This window comes from Amia ocellicauda, unplaced genomic scaffold (genome assembly GCF_036373705.1).
Source record: "Amia ocellicauda isolate fAmiCal2 unplaced genomic scaffold, fAmiCal2.hap1 HAP1_SCAFFOLD_26, whole genome shotgun sequence".
Classification (NCBI taxonomy): Eukaryota; Metazoa; Chordata; class Actinopteri; order Amiiformes; family Amiidae; genus Amia; species Amia ocellicauda.
This window is the reverse complement of record NW_027102823.1, coordinates 1,056,304-1,082,160: the sequence shown is the minus strand read 5'-3', so window position 1 is coordinate 1,082,160 and position 25,857 is coordinate 1,056,304. Positions and strand designations below refer to the sequence as shown.

The following is a 25,857-nucleotide window of genomic DNA, read 5'->3' as shown; positions in this document are numbered from 1 at the left end:
ACAGACAGACACACGCACACACACACACACACACACAGAGCCAGCCAGCCAGACAGCCAGCCAGCTCAGCCATGACATCACGAGCCTCTCTCAGCTGACTGCTATGACATCACAGAGCACGTACATTCCGTTGCTTGCCGTCTGTCAACCACTCAGTCACTGCCAGCCAGACTGGCTGGCTGGCTGGATGGGGGGGCTGCTTGCTGCTGCTGCGTATCTTAGCAAGCTTATTTGCCTGACCGGCCTTCCTACTCCTATGCCCAAATGCCCACCTAAGCCCGATCTGCTGTTCACCTGGATCACAGCTCCGCCCCAACAAGGCAGATCCTCCCAAAAATGGTACAAACTGATCCACGTTCCCCTCCACGGAAAGCTTTAGCCCAAAATAAGGGACACATTCTGTAACAACATAACGAATGCCCACCCAACCTGTGACAAAACTGAGAAAAAAGAAAAACGCTCAGTCCTCCTGGTGGAGGGACACACAGCCTACCTGTCAGCGCCTACCACAGCCTGAGGGACACAGTGACACACGAGCACCGGCTGTAAATATAATGTAAATACTCGTTTGTAATGCATGTCATTGTATTTCAAAAAGGAATCTGGAAATAGTAAACCTATTTTCTTTATTTGAATGTATTAAAGATCACATTTTATTACATTTTCTTTTTCTGTACTTCATTACATTATATTGAGATTCATAATTCTATTATTTATTTTCCGTATGTATGTATGTATGTATGTATTATTGTATGGAAGGAAAGTTAGAAATGATTTTCTCAAACCTGTTTTTCTCTCTTGTATACTTAAGAAAGATAAGGTCAAGCTAGAAGGTCAGGAGGCCATAAGGTAGTTTGATTTCTGTTTGTTATTTACGATGAGAACCTTGGAGACAATGTCAAACGGTATGACCTACGTGCCTGTTCCTTAAAACCATGTGTAGATCTATGAACTCTGTTCTATAATGAAATATGTTCTGCTTAGTTAGCCTTTAAGATAACATAGTAATGATTTTCTAGCATGTATGTATGTATGTATGTATGTCCAATTGCTTTGACAATACAAATGAATTGAATTGAGAGGGAGAGAGAGAGAGAGAGAGAGAGACAGACAGACTGACAAACACAAACAGACACACACACACACACACACACACACACACACACACAGACACACACACAGCCAGCCAGCCAGCCAGCCAGCCAGCTCAGCGATGACATCACAAGCCTCTCTCAGCTGACTGCTATGACATCACAGAGCATGAACATTCCGTTGCTTGCCGTCTGTCAACCACTCAGTCACTGCCAGCCAGACTGGCTGGCTGGCTGGATGGGGGGGCTGCTTGCTGCTGCTGTGTACCTTAGCAAGCTTATTTGCTTGACCGGCCTTCCTACTCCTCTGCCCACATGCCCACCTATGCCCGATCTGCTGTTCACCTGGATCACAGCTCCGCCCCAACAAGGCAGATCCTCCCAAAAATGGTACAAACTGATCCACGTTCCCCTCCACAGAAAGCTTTAGCCCAAAATAAGGGACACATTCTGCCCAATATGTCAGCGCCAACCACAGCCTGAGGGACACAGTGACACACGAGCACCGGCTGTAAATATAATGTAAATACTCGTTTGTAATGCATGTCATTGTATTTCAAAAAAGGAATCTGGAAATGGTATACCTATTTTCTTTATTTGTATGTATTAAAGATCACATTTTATTACATTTTCTTTTTCTGTACTTCATTACATCTTATTGTGATTCATAATTCTATTATTTATTTTCCGTGTATATGTATGTATGTATGTATTGTGACAAACCAAGGGGCAGGGTCATACATGGCAGATATGTCAGGCCAGGTCTGCTGCAAGGTGTGTACTCTAGGGTAGAATACCGACCCTAGGCAACTACACTCCCCAGAAACCCTCAGGCAGCCATTCTAGCACCTAATGTGGTCACTTGGTGTTACTTCCTCAATTATTCACCAGGTATATAAGGCGGGCCTGAGAGAGAGAGAAGTGAGAGACAATAGGGTGAGTTATCTGGAAAACAGAGGTAGCTCATAAGGAGAAAGCCAAGACTTATTTATTCCAGACTTTGTTTAAAATAGAATGATTATGTAAGATTAGTTACAACTCCAGTGTGAGTTAGGTTTTGTTTTCAGATTTGTTTTGTTTGAAGTAAACATACAGGCACAGCCCTGTATTTGCAACCTCCTCCCTGGGTCATGACTGGTTTTTACTCCTAAGAAGATCACAGAGAAGACCCGCACATGTGTACAGCCAAGGCGTTTTGTCACATTTGGTGTAGAATGCGGGCAGCACCTCATGAAACCCAGACTGGCTGAGTGAATTTTTTTATCCAAAAAAAAAAAACTACAGGCTGTAATAGCCCAACAGGAAGCGACCAGGGTGCAGCAGGTGGCTCACCAGGATGCTATGCGGATGCATCAGGAAGCACTGCAGGTCCAGCATGATACAAATAAAATGTTTAGAGAAGAGCAGGAAAAGGTGACTAAAGAGCTGAAAGAGAGTGTTGAAGCACTTGCAACCAGGATTGGTCCACAGGGGGCTGCAACCCATTCCACTCCCCGCACCAATCACTTTCTGCAGAAAATGACAAAACAGGACGATGTTGAGGCCTTCCTTATGACCTTTGAGAGGACAGCAGAGAGAGGGATGGCCAAAAGATTCCTGGGCAGGGCTTGTGGCACCTTATCTGGCAGGGGACGCACAGAAAGCGTACTTTGATCTGGAGCTGAAGGACGCCCAGGACTATGATAAATTGAAAGCGGAGATAATGACCCGATTGGGCGTGACCACCGCAGTGAGGGCACATCGGTTTCAGCAGTGGGCCTACCAACCAGGACAACCAATCCGAACGCAGATGTTTGATCTGATCCATCTGGCCAGGAAATGGCTACAGCCAGAGGTCCATTCATCAGCCGAGGTGGTGGAGGCCATAGTCCTTGACAACTACCAACGCTGTTTGCCCAAGGACGTTCGACGCTGGGTTGGCCAGAATGAGGTGCTGTCCGCTGACACCTTGGTGGCCATTGTAGAGCGGTTCTATACAGCCGGAGCAGCAGAGCATGTACCGGAGGTTAAAAACTCATTCCCCAGGCCATGACGAACCAGCGGACCGGGTAAGATGGTTCCAAAGTACTCTGGGAAACATGACGCGCTGGGTTGGAAGAAAAGAGCAAGAATGGGGGGGGCAAAGGTGGGGCCTAAAGCCGAGACTAAGGGTTATAGGGGGTCACCATCACAACCAATTGTCTGCTACAATTGTGACAAAGTAGGACATATTGCGGCCCACTGCCCAGGTAGAGAGGAACCAATGCAATGTAATGTGTGTGATATGGGGAAAGAGAAACCGGTATTTTATGCCTGCCCTGTTGGGACGGATGTTTTCATAGGCGGAGTACCTAATCCAAAACACATGTGTACAGTGATAGTCGATGAGAAAGAAGTGGCTGCTCTACTCGACTCTGGCAGTATGGTTACACTGGTCACAGAAAAATTAGTAGCGACCAACAAGCTGGATAGACATCAGGAGCTCAGTATCACATGCACACATGGTGACACACGCCCCTATCCCACAGCCCTTGTAAACATACAGACAGAGGCCGGGAAACTAGATTACGAAGTCGGTGTGGTACCCAACATGCCATATGATGTGATACTGGGACGATATTTTCCTAATTTTGGAAAACTAGATAGAAAACATAGTAAATTGGAAATGCACACTGAAAACTGTAAGCCAGAAGTTGCCTCGATCCCACAACTAGAGCTAAAAGTAGACCTGGTTCCAGTTGAGTCGACAGTGAAGGTTTTGGTTGGGGAAAATTAAACTGAAAACATAGGGGTGGAATGTAGTGACGTAGATGACCCTATGGAGGGTGAGGAACCCAGCACTAGCAGGGTGGGTGAGAATCCATTCATAGAGACCCCTGAAGCTGACAATGTAGAAGTGTCAGTGTTAGAGGGACTCCCCACTGATTTTGGCAGCGCACAGGTGCGAGATCTCACTCTACACTATGCTAAAGAAAATGTGAAGGTAGTAAATGGGACCCCTATGACTACTGCAGACCCGCCAACAGCTTATCCTTATTTTATGGTAAAAAATGACCTATTGTACCGTGTAAATAAGATAGGGGTGGACATTGTGGAGCAATTGCTAGTTCCCACCCCATTCAGACGAACAGTTCTCAATCTGGCACATGGGCATATCCTGGGGGGACATCTGGGGATGGACAAAACCAAGGATAGACTCCTGAGGAGGTTTTACTGGCCAGGCGTACATGACAGAACATTGTAGCTCATGTCCTGAATGTCAACTACATGCTCCTAAACCAGCCTTCAGAAGCCCACTGGTCCCTTTGCCCATCATAGAGACCCCCTTTGCTAGGATAGCTATGGATGTGGTGGGACCTCTCCCGAAATCAGCCAGAGGGCATCAGTATATACTGGTTATTTTGGATTATGCCACCAGGTACCCAGAAGCCATTCCACTGCGGACCATGGCTTCAAAAGGTATTGCAAAAGAGCTAATGTTGATGTGTAGTAGGGTGGGGATACCGAGGGAGATATTAACAGATCAGGGCACACCCTTTATGTCTAAGGTTATGACCGATCTGTGTAAATTGTTGCAGGTTAAGCAGTTGAGAACATCAGTCTACCACCCACAAACAGATGGGTTGGTTGAGAGATTTAATAGGACCCTGAAGTCCATGCTAAGAAAGGTAATCGATAAGGATGGGAAAAATTGGGAATTCATGCTGCCCTACTTGATGTCTGCCATTAGGGAAGTCCCACAGGCTTCCCTGGGCTTTTCGCCTTTTGAACTGTTATATGGGAGGCACCCCAGGGGGATATTAGACATAGCCCGTGAAACGTGGGAACACGAGTCCACTCCTTTCCGGAGTGTAGTCGAGCACATCAATGCTATGCAAGAGAGAATAGCCACAGTCACTCCCATTGTGAGAGAGCACCTAAGGCAGGCACAGGAACACCAACAATTCGCCTATAATCGTCAGGCTACACTGAGGGTGTTCCAGCCTGGTGATAGGGTGTTGGTGTTGGTTCCCACTGTAGAATGTAAATTTCTGGCTACGTGGATGGGACCTTATGAGATTATAGAGCGAATACGGGAAGTGAACTATAAGGTTCAGCAACCCGGCCGCCGACCCCCAGAACAAATATATCATGTCAACTTAATAAAAGCCTGGAAGGACAGGGAAGTGTTGATGTTGACTTACCCCCCTCAGCCACTAGAGACACCGAAGGTGAATATTGCAGCTGCCTTGTCACCTGACCAGTTGAAGGAGGTGAACGACTTGATAATACGTAATAGGGAAGTTTTCTCAGGCATACCGGGGCGTACCCATTTAGTCTCTCACAACATTGTGTCTCTCCCAGGAAAGAAGGTAAATATGAGGCCTTACAGGGTACCAGAAGCTCGCAGGAACACTATTAGAAATGAGGTTAAGGAAATGCTGGAGGCAGGGGTTATTGAAGAATCCCACAGTGAGTGGTCCAGCCCTATAGTCATGGTTTCCAAACCTGATGGCTCCTGGAGATTCTGTAATGATTTTAGAAAGGTTAATGAAATTTCAAAGTTTGATGCATACCCAATGCCCCGAGTAGATGAATTGTTAGAGAATATTGGGAATGCTCGCTATATTTCAACTATTGACTTAGCCAAGGGCTACTGGCAGATTCCCTTGACCCCGGGTGCCAAAGAAAAAACAGCCTTTGCAACCCCAGATGGTCTGTTTCACTACACAGTGATGCCCTTTGGCCTGCATGGTGCTCCTGCCACCTTTCAAAGGTTGATGGACCACATACTTAGACCACACAGGACGTATGCGGCAGCATATTTAGATGATGTGGTCATTCACAGTCCAGATTGGGAATCACATTTGTCTCAGCTCCAAGCGGTATTGGATTCAATACATGCAGCAGGCCTGATGGCTAATCCAACCAAATGCAATTTGGGGTTGGAAGAGGCCAAATACTTGGGCTATACAGTAGGGAGGGGTATGGTGAAACCCCAAATATCCAAGGTTGAAGCCATAAACTCTTGGCCTAGGCCTGTCAATAAAAAGCAGGTTAGGGCATTTTTAGGGTTAACTGGGTATTACCGGAGGTTTATTCCCAACTATGCTACCTTAGCGGCCCCTCTGACTGATATGACTAAGGCTACAGAACCCAATATGGTTAGATGGGGTGATACAGCAAACCGGGCTTTCCGGAGCCTACAGGAGGCGCTCTGCCGCAACCCCGTTTTAATGGTACCAGACTTTCAGAAAGAATTTATAGTCCAGACGGACGCCTCTGAGGTGGGGATCGGAGTGGTTTTGTCCCAAAGAATGGGTGATCACGAACACCCGGTGTTGTTCCTTAGCAGAAAGTTGGAATCCAATGAAATAAATTATTTGGTAGTTGAAGAAGAATGTTTGGCAGTGAAGTGGGCTTTGGACAGTCTTCGATACTATTTGTTGGGCAGGCACTTCACCCTGATCACTGACCATGCCCCCCTCACTTGGATGCATCGTTCGAAAGACAGGAATGCCCGTGTGATGAGGTGGTTTTTGAGTCTCCAACATTTTCATTTCACCCTGCAGCACAGGCCAGGGAAGGCCATGGGGAATGTTGATGGGCTGTCCCGGGTGCATGCTTTTTTGCGGCTGTCGCTCGACCTATGGGGTCGCAGCTGGGGGGGAGGATGTGGGACAAACCAAGGGGCAGGGTCATACATGGCAGACATGTCAGGCCAGGTCTGCTGCAAGGTCTGCACTCTAGGGAAGAAAACCGACCCTAGACAACTACACTCCCCAGAAACCCTCAGGCAGCCTAATGTGGTCACTTGGTGCTACTTCCTCAATTATTCACCAAGTATATAAGGCGGAAAGATAGAGTCAAGCTAGAAGGTCAGGCCAGAAGCTAGTTTGATTTCTGTTTGTTATTTACGATGAGAACCTTGGAAACAATGTCAAACGGTATGACCTACGTGCCTGTTCCCTAAAACCATGTGTAGACCTATGGACTCTGTTCTATAATGATATATGTTCTGCTTAGTTAGCCTTTAAGATAACATAGTAATGACTTTCTAGCATGTATGCATGTATGTATGTATATATATATATATATATATACACTCACCTAAAGGATTATTAGGAACACCTGTTCAATTTCTCATTAATGCAATTATCTAACCAACCAATCACATGGCAGTTGCTTCAATGCATTTAGGGGTGTGGTCCTGGTCAAGACAATCTCCTGAACTCCAAACTGAATGTCTGAATGGGAAAGAAAGGTGATTTAAGCAATTTTGAGCGTGGCATGGTTGTTGGTGCCAGATGGGCCGGTCTGAGTATTTCACAATCTGCTCAGTTACTGGGATTTTCACGCACAACCATTTCTAGGGTTTACAAAGAATGGTGTGAAAAGGGAAAAACATCCAGTATGCGGCAGTCCTGTGGGCGAAAATGCCTTGTTGATGCTAGAGGTGAGAGGAGAATGGGCCGACTGATTCAAGCTGATAGAAGAGCAACTTTGACTGAAATAACCACTCGTTACAACCGAGGTATGCAGCAAAGCATTTGTGAAGCCACAACACGTACAACCTTGAGGCGGATGGGCTACAACAGCAGAAGACCCCACCGGGTACCACTCATCTCCACTACAAATAGGAAAAAGAGGCTACAATTTGCACAAGCTCACCAAAATTGGACAGTTGAAGACTGGAAAAATGTTGCCTGGTCTGATGAGTCTCGATTTCTGTTGAGACATTCAGATGGTAGAGTCAGAATTTGGCGTAAACAGAATGAGAACATGGATCCATCATGCCTTGTTACCACTGTGCAGGCTGGTGGTGGTGGTGTAATGGTGTGGGGGATGTTTTCTTGGCACACTTTAGGCCCCTTAGTGCCAATTGGGCATCGTTTAAATGCCACGGCCTACCTGAGCATTGTTTCTGACCATGTCCATCCCTTTTTGACCACCATGTACCCATCCTCTGATGGCTACTTCCAGCAGGATAATGCACCATGTCACAAAGGTCGAATCATTTCAAATTGGTTTCTTGAACATGACAATGAGTTCACTGTAATAAACTGGCCCCCACTGTCACCAGATCTCAACCCAATAGAGCATCTTTGGGATGTGGTGGAACGGGAGCTTCGTGCCCTGGATGTGCATCCCACAAATCTCCATCAACTGCAAGATGCTATCCTATCAATATGGGCCAACATTTCTAAAGAATGCTTTCAGCACCTTGTTGAATCAATGCCACGTAGAATTAAGGCAGTTCTGAAGGCGAAAGGGGGTCAAACACAGTATTAGTATGGTGTTCCTAATAATCCTTTAGGTGAGTGTATATATGTATGTATGAATGTATGTATGTCCAATTGCTTTGACAATACAAATGAATTGAATTGAGAGGGAGAGAGAGAGAGAGAGAGAGAGAGACAGACAGACTGAAAAACAGACAAACAGACACACACACACACACACAGACATACACACACACACACAGAGCCAGCCAGCCAGCCAGCTCAGCGATGACATCACGAGCCTCTCTCAGCTGACTGCTATGACATCACAGAGCACGTACATTCCGTTGCTTGCCGTCTGACAACCACTCAGTCACTGCCAGCCAGACTGGCTGGCTGGCTGGATGTGGGGGATGCTTGCTGCTGCTGCGTACCTTAGCAAGCTTATTTGCTTGACCGGCCTTCCAACTCCTCTGCCCACATGCCCACCTATGCCCGATCTGCTGTTCACCTGGTCACAGCTCCGCCCCAACAAGGCAGATTCTCCCAAAAATGGTACAAACTGATCCACGTTCCCCTCCACGGAAAGCTTTAGCCCAAAATAAGGGACAAATTCTGTAACAACATAATGGATGCCCACCCAACCTGTGACAAAACTGAGAAAAAAGAAAAACGCCAGTCCTCCTGGGGGAGGGACACACAGCCACCCTGGCTGCCCAATATGTCAGCGCCTACCACAGCCTGAGGGACAAAGTGACACACGAGCACCGGCTGTAAATATAATGTAAATACTTGTTTGTTATGCATGTCATTGTATTTCAAAAGAGGAATCTGGAAATAGTAAACCTATTTTCTATATTTGTATGTATTAAAGATCAGATTTTTTTACATTTTCATTTTCTGTACTTCATTACATCTTATTGTGATTCATAATTCTATTATTTATTTTCCGTGTAGATGTATGTATGTATGTATGTATGTATGTATGTATATGTATGTATGTCCAATTGCTTTGACAATACAAATGAATTGAATTGAGAGGGAGAGAGAGAAAGAGAGAGAGAGAGAGAGAGAGAGAGAGAGAGAGAGGAATATGAGCTCCTAAAAAACATTTGTTTTTATACATAAGCGGATTTAATTTGTCATTTACAAATGAATATATAGCACTATAAACATACACAGAAGACATGGAATAGAAATTCAGAAGAAAAAGTATTCAAAAAATAATAATTTTAAGAGAAACACAAAAAGAAGAAAGCAGAGAGACAGTTCAGGAAGAAAAGTCAGAAAAGAAAAGCTGAAGACAAGAATTGGAGGTAAGACCTTTCACCTATAGAGACAAATAATTAAACAAAAAAATATGTATTAATAAAATAAATAAGCATTCTCAGTAGTTGACTCAGCCAATGAAAATGCAGAGCTCCAATTTGAATAGAGTGACAGTAGGAGAGAGCCCAACTGCCACTGAGACTGATACAAATCTATCGAACAGCAGTCTGACTGCAGAGCTGCCTTTTGAAATCCGATACCCTGAAGACATTCGCTCTGCACAGGCTAAGAAGGACTACAAACAAGCTGTGATGAGAGCATCTCCTGAGACCCTCATCCTAGACTACACCGGTAAAGGAGAAAACAGGGTCAAGAACAATCTACTGTTCTACACTCAGTACCCCACCGCCTTTCACAAAACCCTGTGCCAGACATACGCCAATAACAACAAGAGGGGCATTAGCAGAGGCAGGCAGATCTCAGTGCTGGTAGAGAAAGACACAGACAGTGTGATGCTCACTTTTAATGTATACCACAACGGGACCATCATGGTGCAGGACAGCGAGAGCAGCCTGGACCAATTAGCTCTCGGCTTCCACACCTCAAAGCAGGAGACTGAGGTAGAGAAACACGAGCCAGAGCCGGCCACCCTGCAGTCTGCCCCCAGCCACACGGAGCCAGACAGTGCCCCATCTCCCACAGACTGCCCCCCTGTCTCCCCAAAACTCTCCAGCAACATTAAAACACTAAAGGAATGCCTATCAGTGCTGGAGCTGAAGTTTGCGGAGTTCAGGGACTAAAGATGCACCACAAGGCTGAGATCCATGAGCTGAGAGCAGCAGTGAGAGACCAGGAGGAGCAGAGCCAAACCCTGAGGACGGAGCTGCACAGAGCGAGGGAGGAGCTGACCAGGACACCCCAGCACAGCCAGCTGAGGAGCCTGCAGAGCCAGCTGGAGAAGCTAAGAGAGGAGCACAGAGACTGCACTGCACTGACCCCACAACACCTACAACCCCTGACGCACCCACTGATGCACCCACTGATCCACCCACACTCCCCACCACTCCTGACACCCCCACTATCACCAGACCTGCCACTAATACACAAACCCCTGAAACGCCACTCCCCTAAAACACACCCGCTGCCCCCACCACTCCCGACGCAAAACCCGGAGTGGCAGGTCAACACAGAGGTGGTCATTCTGAGCGACTCCAATGGGAAGTTCCTGGATGAGAGGCGCCTCTTCCCTGGGCGAAAAGTGAAAAAGCTTTGGTGCCCGACAGCACAGAGAGCCCTGGAGCTGCTCTCAAAGAGGAGGCTGTGCCAGGTCAAACACATCCTCATCCACACCGGCACTAACGACCTGAGTGCCCGCAGGGGCGATGTGGCCTCAGCCCTGAGACAGGTAGCAACGAAAGCCACAGAGGAATTCCAAACTGCCAAAATCACCATCTCCACACTGCTGCCCCGCACAGACGTGCCCCTGCACATCATCCAGGCCATCAACGCAGAAGTATCCCGAAGATGTGCCCTCCTCCCCAACGTCCACCTGGCACACCACTGAGACATCCAGCCACATCACCTGTATGACCACGTCCACCTCAACAAGACGGGTGTGAGGAAGGTCCGTTTTTAGTGTTTCTCTGAACACATCCAAGCTTACCTAGGCGCTACATATTATTTTCAATTACCCGTAATTCTGATCTGTATTTTGGCTTGTTAATAGAAGTTATTGAAGTTGGACTCCTAATTCAAAATAACCAATATGTATCTCAACGTAATTTACTGACAGACATCACTCTTTATCACTTTCACTTTTGAAGGAACTGCTTTGTATTCTGTGTATTGTTTTATTGTAGTGCTGCTTCCTTTCTTGGCCAGGTTTTACTTGCAAAAGTGATTTTATTCTCAATGTAAGCTCAAAGTCAAATAGTTTAAATAAGAAAACAATGTATTGAAATGAGAACATCATGAACCTGTGTAATTGTGCTGAAGGACAAGCACTGAAAGCAGAGAGAATTTTGTGTTTGGCATTGAATAGCCTTAAAGAAAACTATGTCGTTTTTGGAAACTTTCATATTTAAGTTGAATGTAGGCAAAAACATTCCAGTCACTCTGAAGAGAGAATACAGTTTACTGTTCGAATAAGTAGCCCCTGAATTGAAGATAAAAATCAAAAGTGCTGTTCGTAATTAGTTTACACTTTTACATCAGATGTCTTGTTTTTGCGTTCCAAATTGAGGAGTTGTGGCATATAATGTAAATGAAGTTACTTCACTAGTAGTGCGATTTCTACGTTGTGTATGTGTGTTTGTATATATGAACTCATACATTTTTTAAAAATTGTATTTGGAAAACAAATTCAGGTATAGCACGTGTCCCCCTTTTGAATGGGTTCTATATATAACATTTTAAAACGAATGGTTCTGTGTAGAACGCTATGTTTGGGGGTTCTTCATGTAACCCCTTTGAAGGGGTTCTACATAGAACCATAAAGGGATCCACCAGAGCGATTACTCGAGGAACCCTTTATGGTTCTGTGCAGAACAATTTCTTCTAAGAGTGTGGAGTGTCGCCACACAATTTCTCTCAGAGGGCTTTTGACCAATGGCAATCCAATCCTGAATGACGTCACCACTATCCTGTTGTACTTTATGGGAGAGATGTATTAAGTAGTTTATAATGAGAAGAATAACAATAATCACCTGTTTTTCATAGGTTTTGTATCCATGGTCTCCTTCATATTAGGAAAGGAAGTTGATCCATAGCCTACTCAGAGACAACTGAGAGTTGGTCTCTGAGCAGCAGCACAAAGGGGTCGAGTCTCTCAATGTCCGTGTGTTGGAGATATTCCACCATATTGGTCCCAGCCTTTAAAACAATGTTAAAGAAGATGTTAAAGATATTGTAGAAATATATTGCAGAAGAGCAGAACTACAATCACACTTTTTCAATGCTATTGCTGTTTTCTACCTCCCTGGTGAGGTACCAATGCGGGAAGTTTGAGAGAGTATTTCTAAAATGTGTATGATCCAATACACACAGTTATTTAAAAAGCTGACGTCTTGTACATGCTCACCAGAACCAAGCCTAATTAAATAACACATTTAATATTAAATAAGTACATGTGCAGTAGCCACTTGGACAATTACAGATCCCCAGGTCAAAACACAACAGAAAGACATGGAAGATCGTATTTTCAAATCACATCTGTGGCCCCCCTAACTGTAATTTGGTATTAGTGGGTCAAAGGATTTATTTGGTTCAAGTGATAATAAGATCATATTTTGAAAACAAGCACTACAGGATGTCATATTTAAAATGACTGTGAGTACCTTTCTTTAGTGACGGTTCTGAGGGGGGCAGGGATTAGTTGAGTGTGCTAATTGGAGCTGTGAAGTGTGCAGAGAAAATACAAATGTTTTCTTTTAATATGAAAACAAAGAACTTTTTTTTAACACCGACCTGGGATTGTGTTTCTTTCCAAGTTTCCTTATTGTTTCTGAGAAGAGACTGTTCACTTGCAAAGTGAACTGGACCCGTGTGACTCGCAGGTAAGGAGAGCCCGTGTTGAACTAAGATGGCTACAGTGAGTTTTCCTGGACAAAGCTCGGGCAAAGGATAGCGCAGAGTGCACCTGCACCTGAGATTGTGTTGAGAAGCTTTGTGATAAGAGCAGGTAAAGAGGGAAAAGAAACACAAGTATTTTCTTTGTTTGAAGAACACATTTTGTTTTAACTGAAACGGGACTACAACTTTTGAAAGGGAAATAGTTGCTAGTGCACTGTATTTTTATTGAGTTTATTAGAAGAAAAAAAGCTTATATTTTGGACAGAACGAACTCGTTTGGCATGCAACTAGCAGCAAACGATGAGAAGCAAACAAAACAGTTAGCAAGTTAGCAAGTTACAGGCTGTCCTAGGTCCGGGGGTGCTTATGGTTGTTTATGGGTTCCCTTACCTTAGCCAGTGTCATGTACGGGTGTCCGTACCTTACTGGAGTGTTTGTTTTTATTATAATATATATACATAATATAATATATAATAATGTAATATTTCAGATAAATCGTCACAGTGAGTGACACCAGCATTATTGGTTTTTTGAGAAATAAAAAAACAGAATGTAGAGAAGAAAATGTTGGAAGGAAGTTGGGAGAAAGACTGGTCTCCGAAGGAGCACCGGGACTGGTGGAAGCAACAACAACCAGATAAGACAGAGAAAGGAATTGTGATATTGTGTCAGGTTGGTGAGAATCAAGAAAAGAAAATAACAGAAATGGAAGATCATCATAAACAGTAATGTGAATTGAGAGAAGAAGTTGTGAAAAATACGATAGAATTAATAGAACTACAAGGCAAATTAGAAGGGCAAGAAAAGTGGTCAGAAAAGGTGAAGGTGTAGGTGCGCGATGTGCTGCCGTGTTAGGAGCGCGTCGCGACACAGATCACTCCAAGGACGACAGGCCCGATTGGGATGATTTAGATCGCAAAGCATGGGAATATGAAAAAGGAGGTTTTGCTAGCGCTCCTCCCCCATATAATCCGGAATATAAATCAATCACTGATTTTGGTTATAATAATACATTGTATCCAGATCTGACCGCTCTGAAAACGGTCCCAGCTGCACCCATGCAAGTCAAAACTAGACAGAGTAAAGAGGAAGGTCAATCAATAGTCTATACGACTAAAACCCATGTCCCCTTCTCCCCAGGAGAAAAAGAAATGATATGGGCGTCCCTCCCAAAATTAAAACCAAACCAGGGTAACACAACTTTTTGGGATATTCTAGATGAAAAGATGGTTATTCACCTCCTTCACCCGCACGATGTACACATCATCGTGAAGGCTAAATGTCCGCCCAACATTTGGATACAGTTACTACGAGAATATCAGACCGGGGAGTGGGCTAATGTAGCCTCTACAGATGAGGAGGAAATAACAGAACTTTTTCACAATGGATCAAGAAAACTGAGATAGTGAAATAATGAAATAATCGAGTGGGATTATTTGACATTTTATTCTAAATAATCATAAGCTTAAATAATAAGTTATAAGGGCTGTTTGAGACACTGCAGGGTCAATAAAACATGCCACAGATCGGATATCTGAATTATCTTTAGATATCAATGTGTATGTGCTTTGCGTGTTTATGTATATGTATAGTTTGAAGGTGATATAAGGTAAATGTCTATGTTTTGGCAATCATTTTAGAATTATATTTAAAAATGTAACAACAGATTTATCATATTCATGAGGATCTTTGGCTCTATACAGAGTGCCTCAAGCATCAGAAATCAGAAAGAAAGACTATTATAAGAAAAGTAATCCAAAATATACATTGAATAAACAGATGGATAATAATAGTAATACATAAATAGTCATGGTGTCTCCACAAGAAGAACCAGAATTTGTTTGTTAAACATCATGTTATGGACAAGCTCTGTCAAAAGTCAAATTCAAGGAAACGAAAGGCTAGAAGAGAGCCTGGTGCAGCCCTGACAGCCTGTGAAAGCAGGAGAATGTAAACAGTCTGGTGACATGTTACAGTCTTTCAGAAAATGTTTGGTTATTGGTGCCTAGCATATAATACCTGAAATGAAAGTCAAAGTAGACCATGGTTTTAAGATGAGTGATGTAGGAAAAGGGTAAGATACCGCAGAAGTATAAGATTACAACTATAGAATAAGTAAGCTCAAGTAATATAAAATGCTTTACAGGAGAAAAGTAAGAATGGAAAGGGAGAGTAAAAGAGAAGGTGTCCTAGGATTATGGGAATCATTATTGAGATCAATGGCCTATTGGCTAATATTTTGTTAGGTACATATATGACTTCAATAAACGAATAATGGAGTGACATCTGTATAAATATAAATAAAACATATTGATAAAAAAACCTGAATACATTTCTTGTAAGAAATTAAGAATAGGAGAAAGAATAGCTGTTAGAATGCAGAGCAATGTTAACCAAAGTTGAAGAGGGTTTGAGTAAGTTGACGAGGGTCTGAGTAAGTTGATAAGGCTTGGGAAGCAGGAAAAGGTGAGTTTGATGTGTGTGAGACAAATGTGCTGCCACTTTTAGCACAGAGAGCTTCTGATGGTGATTGAATGAAACGTGGGAAAATAAATAAACTTGATGTAGGATAAATGAATAAATAATTGAATGAGATATGAGCCGCAGAGACCTCCCACATTGGAAAGTGGACTACAGCAGATAATCCTCTCCTCTCCCAGGGCAGGGTGATTAAGTGGGGACGCGTGTGAAGAGTGCAGGTGGACCCAGGTGAGTTGTGAAAGAAAGAAGAAACAAAAATAATAAGGCACGCGTGCAAACAATCAAAATAATACTAAGTGAATAACAAATTAAACAATAAAGTGAAAGATAATCAACACACAAAATAATGGCAATATAGAACCAAACAAAATACACAAGCCATATTGCATAAAGTGAAGTGAAATATAAATATAATAAGTAATGGTGATTAAGGAGCTAATTAACACCGTCCGTGACATTTACATTGGTTGGGTGTGTGGATACCAGTAATAATTTTTGTTTTATTGAAATACAAAATAATTCTATTTTTCCGAAGTGCTGAACTTTAATACAGTCTAGAAAGATTAATATTTTTTGTCTTGGGCTATATTATTATTACCATAGTTTTTCTATTGTATAAGTATCTTGGAGTAGAGGCATAGGTGGGCATGTGGGCAGAGGAGTAGGAAGGCCGGTCAAGCAAATAAGCTTGCTAAGGTACGCAGCAGCAGCAAGCAGCCCCCACATCCAGCCAGCCAGCCAGTCTGGCTGGCAGTGACTGAGTGGTTGACAGACGGCAAGCAACGGAATGTACGTGCTCTGTGATGTCATAGCAGTCAGCTGAGAGAGGCTCGTGATGTCATCGCTGAGCTGGCTGGCTGACTGGCTGGCTGGCGGGCTGGCTGGCTCTGTGTGTGTGTGTGTTTGTGTGTGTGTCTGTTTTTCTGTTTGTCAGTCTGTCTGTCTGTCTGTCTCTCTCTCTCTCTCTCTCCCTCTCAATTCATTTGTATTGTCAAAAGCAATTGGACATACATACATTCATACATATATATATATATATATATATATATATATATATATATACATACATACATACATGCTAGAAAGTCATTACTATGTTATCTTAAAGGCTAACTAAGCAGAACATATATCATTATCGAACAGAGTTCATAGGTCTATACATGGTATTAGGGAACAGGCACGTAGGTCATTCTGTTTGACATTGTCTCCAAGGTTCTCATTGTAAATAACAAAGAGAAATCAAAATACCTTATGGCCTCCTGACCTTCTAGCTTGACCTTATCTTTCTTAAGTATACAAGAGAGAAAAACAGTTGTGAGAAAAGAATTTCTAACTTTCCTTCCACACATACATACATACATACATACATACATACATACATACAAACCAGAGGCATGCAAAAAAATATAAAGAGGAAGAAAATGTTGTATAGCACATACAAAAGGGATGGTGATGAAACAAAATACATAGAATATGTTGAGCTGCAAAGAGATCTTAAGAAAGGGATCAGGAAAGCAAAGAGGGAAATAGAAAGAAACATAGCTCTTGGAGCTACAACCAATGCAATGAGCTTTTTTCAAAATTACAACAGCACGCGGTCAATTAAGGAGGAGGTGAAACAGATAAAGGGCAAAAATGGAGGTATCTTGGAAAACGAACAAGATGTGGCAAATATTCTAAATGAGTATTTCACAGAGGTTTTTACAAAAGAAAAAACAGATGACATGCCACAGGTTGACAATCAATCCAGTCAAACCCTAAGAGAGATCAGGATAAATGAGGAGGAGGTACTAAAGGGACTAGCAGAATTAAAATCAAACAAATCACCTGGGCCAGATGGGATATTTCAAACAGTACTTAAAGAAATGAGGGAAATTATGTATAGGCCGTTAACTCGATTATTTCAAATGACACTTAGAACAGGGGATGTTCCCACTGACTGGAAGACAGCAAATTTCATACCAATCCACAAGAAAGGGGACAAAACTGAGCCAGGAAATTACAGACCAATCAGTCTCACCTGCATCACCTGTAAAATGTTGGAAAAAATGATTAGACAGAAAATAGAGGAGCATCTCAATGAAAACCATATTCTTGGAGATAGTCAACATGGGTTTAGACGAGGCAGATCATGTCTTACTAACTTAATACATTTTTTTGAACATGCAACTGCAGCTGTAGATCACGTGAAAGCATATGATATGATATACTTAGATTTCCAAAAAGCTTTTGATAAGGTTCCACACCAAAGACTGATCCTCAAATTGGAAGCTGTAGGCATTCAGGGTCATGTAAGTAGATGGATTATGAACTGGTTGATGTATAGGAAACATATTAGAGGAGTCACTTCTAACTGGAGTGAGGTTGTTAGTGGAGTTCCACAGGGATCAGTACTAGGGCCTTTGCTTTTTCTAATCTATATTAATGATCTGGACTCTGGGATACTTAGCAACCTTGTCAAATTTGCAGATGATACTAAAATAGGTGGCTTAGCAGATACAATCTTGGCAGCACATGCTATTCAGAGGAACTTAGATAAATTCAGTTGTGGGCTGACACCTGGCAAATGAAATTCAATGTGGACAAGTGCAAGGTAATACATGCAGTAAAACAAAAATGTCCACTATAATTACACTATGGGAGGTACAGATATAGATGAAGTAATGCATGAGAAAGACCTAGGAATCTATGTGGATTCACTTTCTCCATCCAAACAATGTGGGGAAGCAATACAAAAGGCATACAGAATGCTAGGGTATATCGTCAAAAGTGTAGAATTTAAAACAAGGGAAGTAATGTTAAGACTGTACAATGCGCTAGACCTCATCTGGAATACTGTGTACAGTTCTGGGCACCACACTTCAAGAAGGATATTGCTGCTTTAGAGACAGTTCAGAGGAGAGCAACCAGACTTATTCCAGGTCTGAAGGGAAAGTCCTACTCGGAGAGACTGAGGGAACTGAACCTTTTCACCCTGGAACAGAGGAGATTACGTGGGGACTTGATCCAAGTCTTCAAAATCATGAAAGGTTCCTCAAACTAGAGGAGCTTTTCCAGATCAGCAGGGACACACGCACCAGGGGACAACAAATGGAAATTGGGCTTCAAGGCATTCAAGATGGAAAGTGGTAGAAGCTGAAAGTTTGGGAACATTTAAAAATAGACGGGATAGGATCCATGGATCACTTAGATATTAATGGACACCAAACGAGCATGATGGGTCGAATGGCCTCCTCTCGTTTGTAAACTTTCTTATGTTCTTATGTTCTTATGAATGTTCCCTAAGCATGTTTCAAATGTTCCCTAATTTATGTTACAAATGTGCCTTAGCACCTCTCTCTCTCTCTCTCTCTCTCTCTCTCTCTGTCTCAATTCAGTGCATTTGTATTGTCAAAGCAATTGGACATGCATACATACATACATACATATATATGGAAAATAAACAATATGTGTACATCTCTGCATTAATGGTGCCCTAACAGATGTGCAAGTTACATGACAGACAGACAGACAGACACTCACACACACTTTCACACACACACACACACACACACTTTCACAGACAGACAGACAGACAGACACACACACACACACACACACACACTTGTATACCTGACACGTATAGAAGACTGGATAGGGAGATATAAATAGCAATGGGGAGACTCTTGTACTTGGTGTGGCTCTATCCATATAGTGGGGCCAGCAGCCACTTAGCAGGTGTAGCAATAGAAGCTCAGCCTGGGGAGACTGGATTTAGCATTTCCTCTCCATTTTGATAACTATCCTTAATCATTTCTGCAAAATACTTCTATGATACCTATGTATGTTTTTTACTTGTACTATATTATACTATCAAGTATCAGTGTACACATACAATGTGACCTGTTACATTAATACAGAGGCCACGGAAGGCCAGATCAGTAATAGCCACTGTCCCCTGATATTACACTTTTTTACAATCACTTTGGCACTCATTTCAGAACCTTGATGTCATTTTTCAAAACTCTAGACACTAAACTCACACCCGATGATCAAAATGCACATTTTTCAATTGCTTGGATACAATACACATCAACCTCTGATCATTTGTTCATTGAACTAAAATGATACAACTTAACGTCAAAGTATTACCATTTCAAAATGCAATTCACACATTACATCTGAGATCACTGTCTATTCATTTCATTACAAAGATCTAACTATCAATTGATACAGCTGCTCAAAATGATAAGTGACTGTTGCATTACTCTTAATTCATAGTTTTATGGAAACTGACGAACAGTATTCCATGTTTCGATCATGAAAGTTTCAGGATAATGAGATCCATTGACACCAATAACCGAGGAGCATGAACCAGTTGGACTACATTATCTATGGATGTAATATTTCATCATCATTCATCATCATGTAGCACTTTTCCACACCATGTTTTCAGTGTGGAAGGAAAGTTAGAAATTCTTTCTCTAATACCTGTTTTTCTCTCTTGTATACTTAAGAAAGATAAGGTCAAGCTAGAAGGTCAGGCCAGAAGGTAGTTTGATTTCTGCTTGTTATTTACGATGAGAATCTTGGAGACAATGTCAAACAGTATGATTGAAGTGCCTGCTCCCTAATCCATGTGTTGATCTATGAACTCTGTCCTATAATGATATAAATTCTGCTTAGCTAACTTTTAAGATAACATAGTAATGACTTTCTGATTATAACCAGCTCTTTGATTTTTGTGTATAAAAGCTCTGACTGTTAAAATGAAGGCAGAGCGACTTTGGGATCTTCTTGAATCACTGTTCCTCTCCACGCTGCGTGTATTAAAGGCATTGCAACTAACGCTCCAACCTGGTTGAAGATGATTGTTCTTCCACATCAGATTTGACATTACTGTATGTATGCAGGCCCTTGTAATTGCTTTTCCAATACTGCCAACTGGTTATTGATGATTGATTTCACATTGTGGTACGAGTATCGAGTGAAATGAGTGCTATCCACCCGAGCAACACAGTGATAACATGGAGCCGGCAGGTCATCCAGGTCACAATAGAGGTCAAGCAGTGGGAGGAGGAAGACGTGGTGGTCAAAGGAATGGAAGGGGACATGCACCCCTTCTGAGAGGTGGTCGTGGGCCTCGTCATAGAGGAGGGCTTAGGCCTCACCAGAGAGGCAGCCATGGGCCTCATTTGAGAGGTGTTGGGGGAACGTGGTAGAGGACAAGGCCACGGACCAGACAGCGGCAGCAACAGCAAATAGTGTCCAGTGAAATCCGAGAAATAGTTGTAGAACATGTTGTAAATCATGGCATGACCATGACTGAGGCAGCTACAATGATTCAATCAAACCTCAGAATCAACTCAGGATCAACTGTGGCCTCAATCATCAGAAATGTCCGTACTGAGAAGCGGCAAGTCTTCAGCATGCACTAAACATTAGGCTACTCTCAATTGTCAAATGACTGTATACTGCATACCAATGTGTAGCACAGAGTATAGTGTGCCTTTTGAAAGAAATGCAGACAGAGTGAAGCAGCTGATGACTGAGTATGTTCAGGTATGTTCAGTTTCAAGATGCCTCTTGTGAAAAATGGTTGTGAGAACCTGAACCTGAACACAGGGCTGATGGAAATTTAGAAGTACAGTAATCAATCCTTTGTTTTGCTTTTTACACTAAGCCAGGTGAGGAACACTGCAGTTGACATTTTACTGTAGTTTTGTTCGTTTTTGTAGCTAATTATTGTTGCATGGATTCAAAGAAACCTATGGTGTGATTTGATTGTATTGCATCAATACATTTCAGATTTTGTTCAATGATTCCACTGTGTCTGTAGTATTCTCTCTACTAGTCCTTTTACAGTGATGTATTTATGTGTAGTACCATAATGAAACATGTATCACATATTTTGTACTACAATATTTAATGATTGTACGAACAACTACACAGTGAAACTATCGGTATCTTCTGTGTTACTATGTTACTATGGTATTTCATGATAAATGAGTTATTTGAACCAACAAGTCTGCAAGTGCTAGGTTTCTTTAAAGATATGAATGCACAATGCAATGTTTTGAACATTGGACAGCCTGTGTTACAAGTGATGACCGTTTTGAGTTTTGTGTCTAGTTTTGAAAAATGACATCAAGGTTCTGAAATGAGTGACAAAGTGATTGTAAAAAACTGTATATTCATCCTATTTAATGTGCTCTTTTAAAATGTACTTTTCTTTTTTATGTTGCCATTTCTGTTCTACCAATGTTTCAGTTGTTAGCCAAAGATTGACAGAGTACATCTCATACACACAGGCCAGACAGCAAAGATTTCTTTTTGAAATTCAATTACAAATGCTGCATGAACTCATCAATACGATTAGAGCTCCTGAAAGCAATATAACTAACTCACTCTACAGCATCTCATTAGCAGTGAAAAGAAACCAAGAAAGTTGGGACAGTCGACTGTTTACCACTATGTAACATCACCTTTTCTTTTAATAACACTTATTAAGCACTTGGGCACTGAAGACACCACTTGGTTAAGTTTAGCAAGCGGGATTTTCCCCCATTCATCCATTATGCATTTCCTCAGCTGCGCAACTGCACAGGGCCTTCGTTGTCTTAATTTGCACTTCATAGTGCGCCACACATTCTCAATTCGGAGACAGGTCAGGACTGCAGGCAGGCCATGCTAGCACCCGCACTCTCTGCCTATGCAACCATGCGCTTGAAATCTGGGCAGAATGTGGTTTGGCGTTATCCTGCTGAAAAATGCAGGTACGTCCCTGGAAAAGACGATGTCTGGATGGCAGCATATGTTGCTCCAAAATGTGTACATCTCTTTCTGCAAAAATGGTGCCCTCACAGATGTGCGAGTTACATGACAGACACTCATACACACTGTCACACCCATACACACACAAACACACACTTTCACAGACAGACAGACACACGCACACACACACACACACACACACACACACTTTCACAGACAGACAGACAGACACACACACTTTCACACACAATCACTTTCACAGACAGACACACACACACACACTTACATACATACATACATACAGTGAGGGAAAAAAGTATTTGATCCCCTGCTGATTTTGTACATTTGCCCACTGACAAAGAAATGATCAGTCTATAATTTTAATGGTAGGTGTATTTTAGAAGTGAGAGACAGAATAACAACAAGAAAATCCAGAAAAACGCATTTCAAAAAAGTTATAAATTGATTTGCATGTTAATGAGGGAAATAAGTATTTGATCCCCTATCAATCAGCAAGATTTCTGGCTCCCAGGTGTCTTTCATACAGGTAACGAGCTGAGATTAGGAGCACTCTCTTAAAGGGAGTGCTCCTAATCTCAGCTCGTTACCTGTATAAAAGACACCTGTCCACAGAAGCAATCAATCAATCAGATTCCAAACTCTCCACCATGGCCAAAGAGCTGTCCAAGGATGTCAGGGACAAGATTGTAGACCTACACAAGGCTGGAATGGGCTACAAGACCATCACCAAGCAGCTTGGTGAGAGGGTGACAACAGTTGGTGCGATTATTCGCAAATGGAAGAAACACAAAATAACTGTCAGTCTCCCTCAGTCTGGGGCTCCATGCAAGATCTCACCTCGTGGAGTTTCAATGATCATGAGAACGGTGAGGAATCAGCCCAGAACTACATGGGAGGATCTTGTTAATGATCTCAAGGTAGCTGGGACCATAGTCACCAAGAAAACAATTGGTAACACACTATGCCGTGAAGGACTGAAATCCTGCAGCGCCCGCAAGGTCCCCCTGCTCAAGAAAGCACATGTACAGACCCGTCTGAAGTTTGCCAATGAACATCTGAATGATTCAGAGGAGAACTGGGTGAAAGTGGTCTCAGATGAGACCAAAATCAAGCTCTTTGCCATCAACTCAACTCGCCGTGTTTGGAGGAGGAGGAATGACCCCAAGAACACCATTCCCACCATCAAACATGGAGGTGGAAACATTATGCTTTGGGGCTGTTTTTCTGCTAAGGGGACAGGACAACTGCACCGCATCAAAGGGACGATGGACGGGGCCATGTACCGTCAAATCATGGGTGAGAACCTCCTTCCCTAAGACAGGGCATTGAAAATGGGTCAAATACTTATTTCCCTCATTAACATGCAAATCAATTTATAACTTTTTTGAAATGCATTTTTCTGGATTTTCTTGTTGTTATTCTGTCTCTCACTGCTAAAATACACCTACCATTAAAATTATAGACTGATCATTTCTTTGTCAGTGGGCAAACGTACAAAATCAGCAGGGGATCAATTACTTTTTTCCCCCACTGTACATACATATATATGGAAAAGAAACATTACAAGTATAAATCACAATAAGATGTAATAAGGTACAGATAAACAAAGTGTAATAAAATGTGATCTGTTTGAAAATGCAGGGACGTCACTGGAAAAGATGATGTCTGGATGGCAGCATATGTTGCTCCAAAATGTGTACATCTCTTCTGCAAAAATGGTGCCCTCACAGATGTGCGAGTTACATGACAGACAGACACTCACACACACTGTCACACCCACACACACACTTTCACAGAGAGACATATACACACACACACACACACACACACACACACACACACACACTTTCACACAGAGACAGGCACACACGTACAGACACACACACTAACTTTCACACAGAGACAGACACACACACACACACACACACACACACATACATACATACATATGGAAAAGAAACAATACTTTTATAAATCACAATAAGATGTAATAAAGTACAGAAAAACTAAATGTAAGAAAATGTGATCTTTAATACACACAAATATGTATGGCTGGTCGGATGCGTCTTGGACTCGGGTTCCTCTTCATTACGTATAACGCTTTTGCCTTTTGCTAAAGCTTTCCGTGGAGGGGATCGTGGGTGAGTTTGTACCATTCTTGGGGGGCTCTGCCTTGTTGGGGCGGAGCTGTGATCCAGGTGAACAGCAGATCGGGCATAGGTGGTCATGTGGGCAGAGGAGTAGGAAGGCCGGTCAAGCAAATAAGCTTGCTAAGGTACGCAGCAGCAGCAAGCAGCCCCCCCATCCAGCCAGCCAGCCAGTCTGGCTGGCAGTGACTGAGTGGTTGACAGACGGCAAGCAACGGAATGTACGTGCTCTGTGATGTCATAGCAGTCAGCTGAGAGAGGCTCGTGATGTCATCGCTGAGCTGGCTGGCTGGCTGGCTCTGTGTGTGTGTGTGTGTCTGTGTCTGTCTGTTTTTCTGTTTGTCAGTCTGTCTGTCTGTCTCTCTCTCTCTCTCTCTCTCTCTCTCTCTCCCTCTCAATTCAATTCATTTGTATTGTCAAAGCAATTGGACATACATACATACATACATATATGTAGCGTAAGGTACACTTATACATTTCAATTAAAGAAGTGAATTCATAGTATCACCTTATCACGAATCCTGGAGTCTTGTAGAACTCAATTTCTGTAATAATTGGACGCAGACACCAATTCCAAAGATATAAATTGTCAAATTTATTTAAAAACAAAGACTAAATGTAGCACTACACTAATTATACAAAAGGGAAAAACTAATTAAAATTCAACTCTAGATCAACAAATCAAAGACAAATCACTTCCGTGACCAAATCAAAGACCATGGGATCACATAGGATAACACACAAATCGTTAAACAAAAAAGGTTATAAACGCATTGACTACAATACCGGTTAGTAATTCTAGGAATCACTAAGAAACAGTTGAAAGTGCTAAATTGCAGTTTCAGAAAATGAAAAAAAACAGTAACTGATGGGATATGTAGTACTTTATACTCGAGTGGTCTATGCGATTACACCCTGTTGGTGTTATTAAGAACGCCAAGTACCAGAATGCAGAGCGGGACTGTTTTTTGTGCCGTGACTTGTCGGGGGAAAAACGCGCAGAAAAAACGGACGAGAAGGTGAAGGTAGTATGGCGGTGATGCACGCGTTGGTGAAGTGGGAAAGTGGGGTCGACAAAGACTCTTACAGCGTGATTCCCACTGCTTGCTTTCGCAATTTTGATTTATTCAGCATTGCTGATGATGACGAAGAGACGACTCGAAACTTCAGAGCAGAGTGGAGAGACACGAACAAACCTCCAAAAGGTGGATGGCCTGTCCATGAAGCGCAGATCATTATGACTGGTAACAATGTTTATTTAAAAAAAAAACATTAAAGTCTTTACATGCTATTTGATATATACAATCACAGTATATTTGAAATGAATGTTTAAGTTATTAATGT

At 42.5% G+C, this 25,857-nt stretch overlaps 1 non-coding gene across 1 annotated transcript; it reads left to right on the top strand.

Annotated features, from left to right (window-relative positions):
* The first annotated feature begins 24,435 nt into the window (after window positions 1-24,435).
* On the top strand, window positions 24,436-24,550 carry LOC136726869 (U5 spliceosomal RNA). Its single transcript, XR_010808250.1, has one exon. It is a non-coding gene; the product is annotated as a U5 spliceosomal RNA (small nuclear RNA).
* Window positions 24,551-25,857: the final 1,307 nt, after the last annotated feature.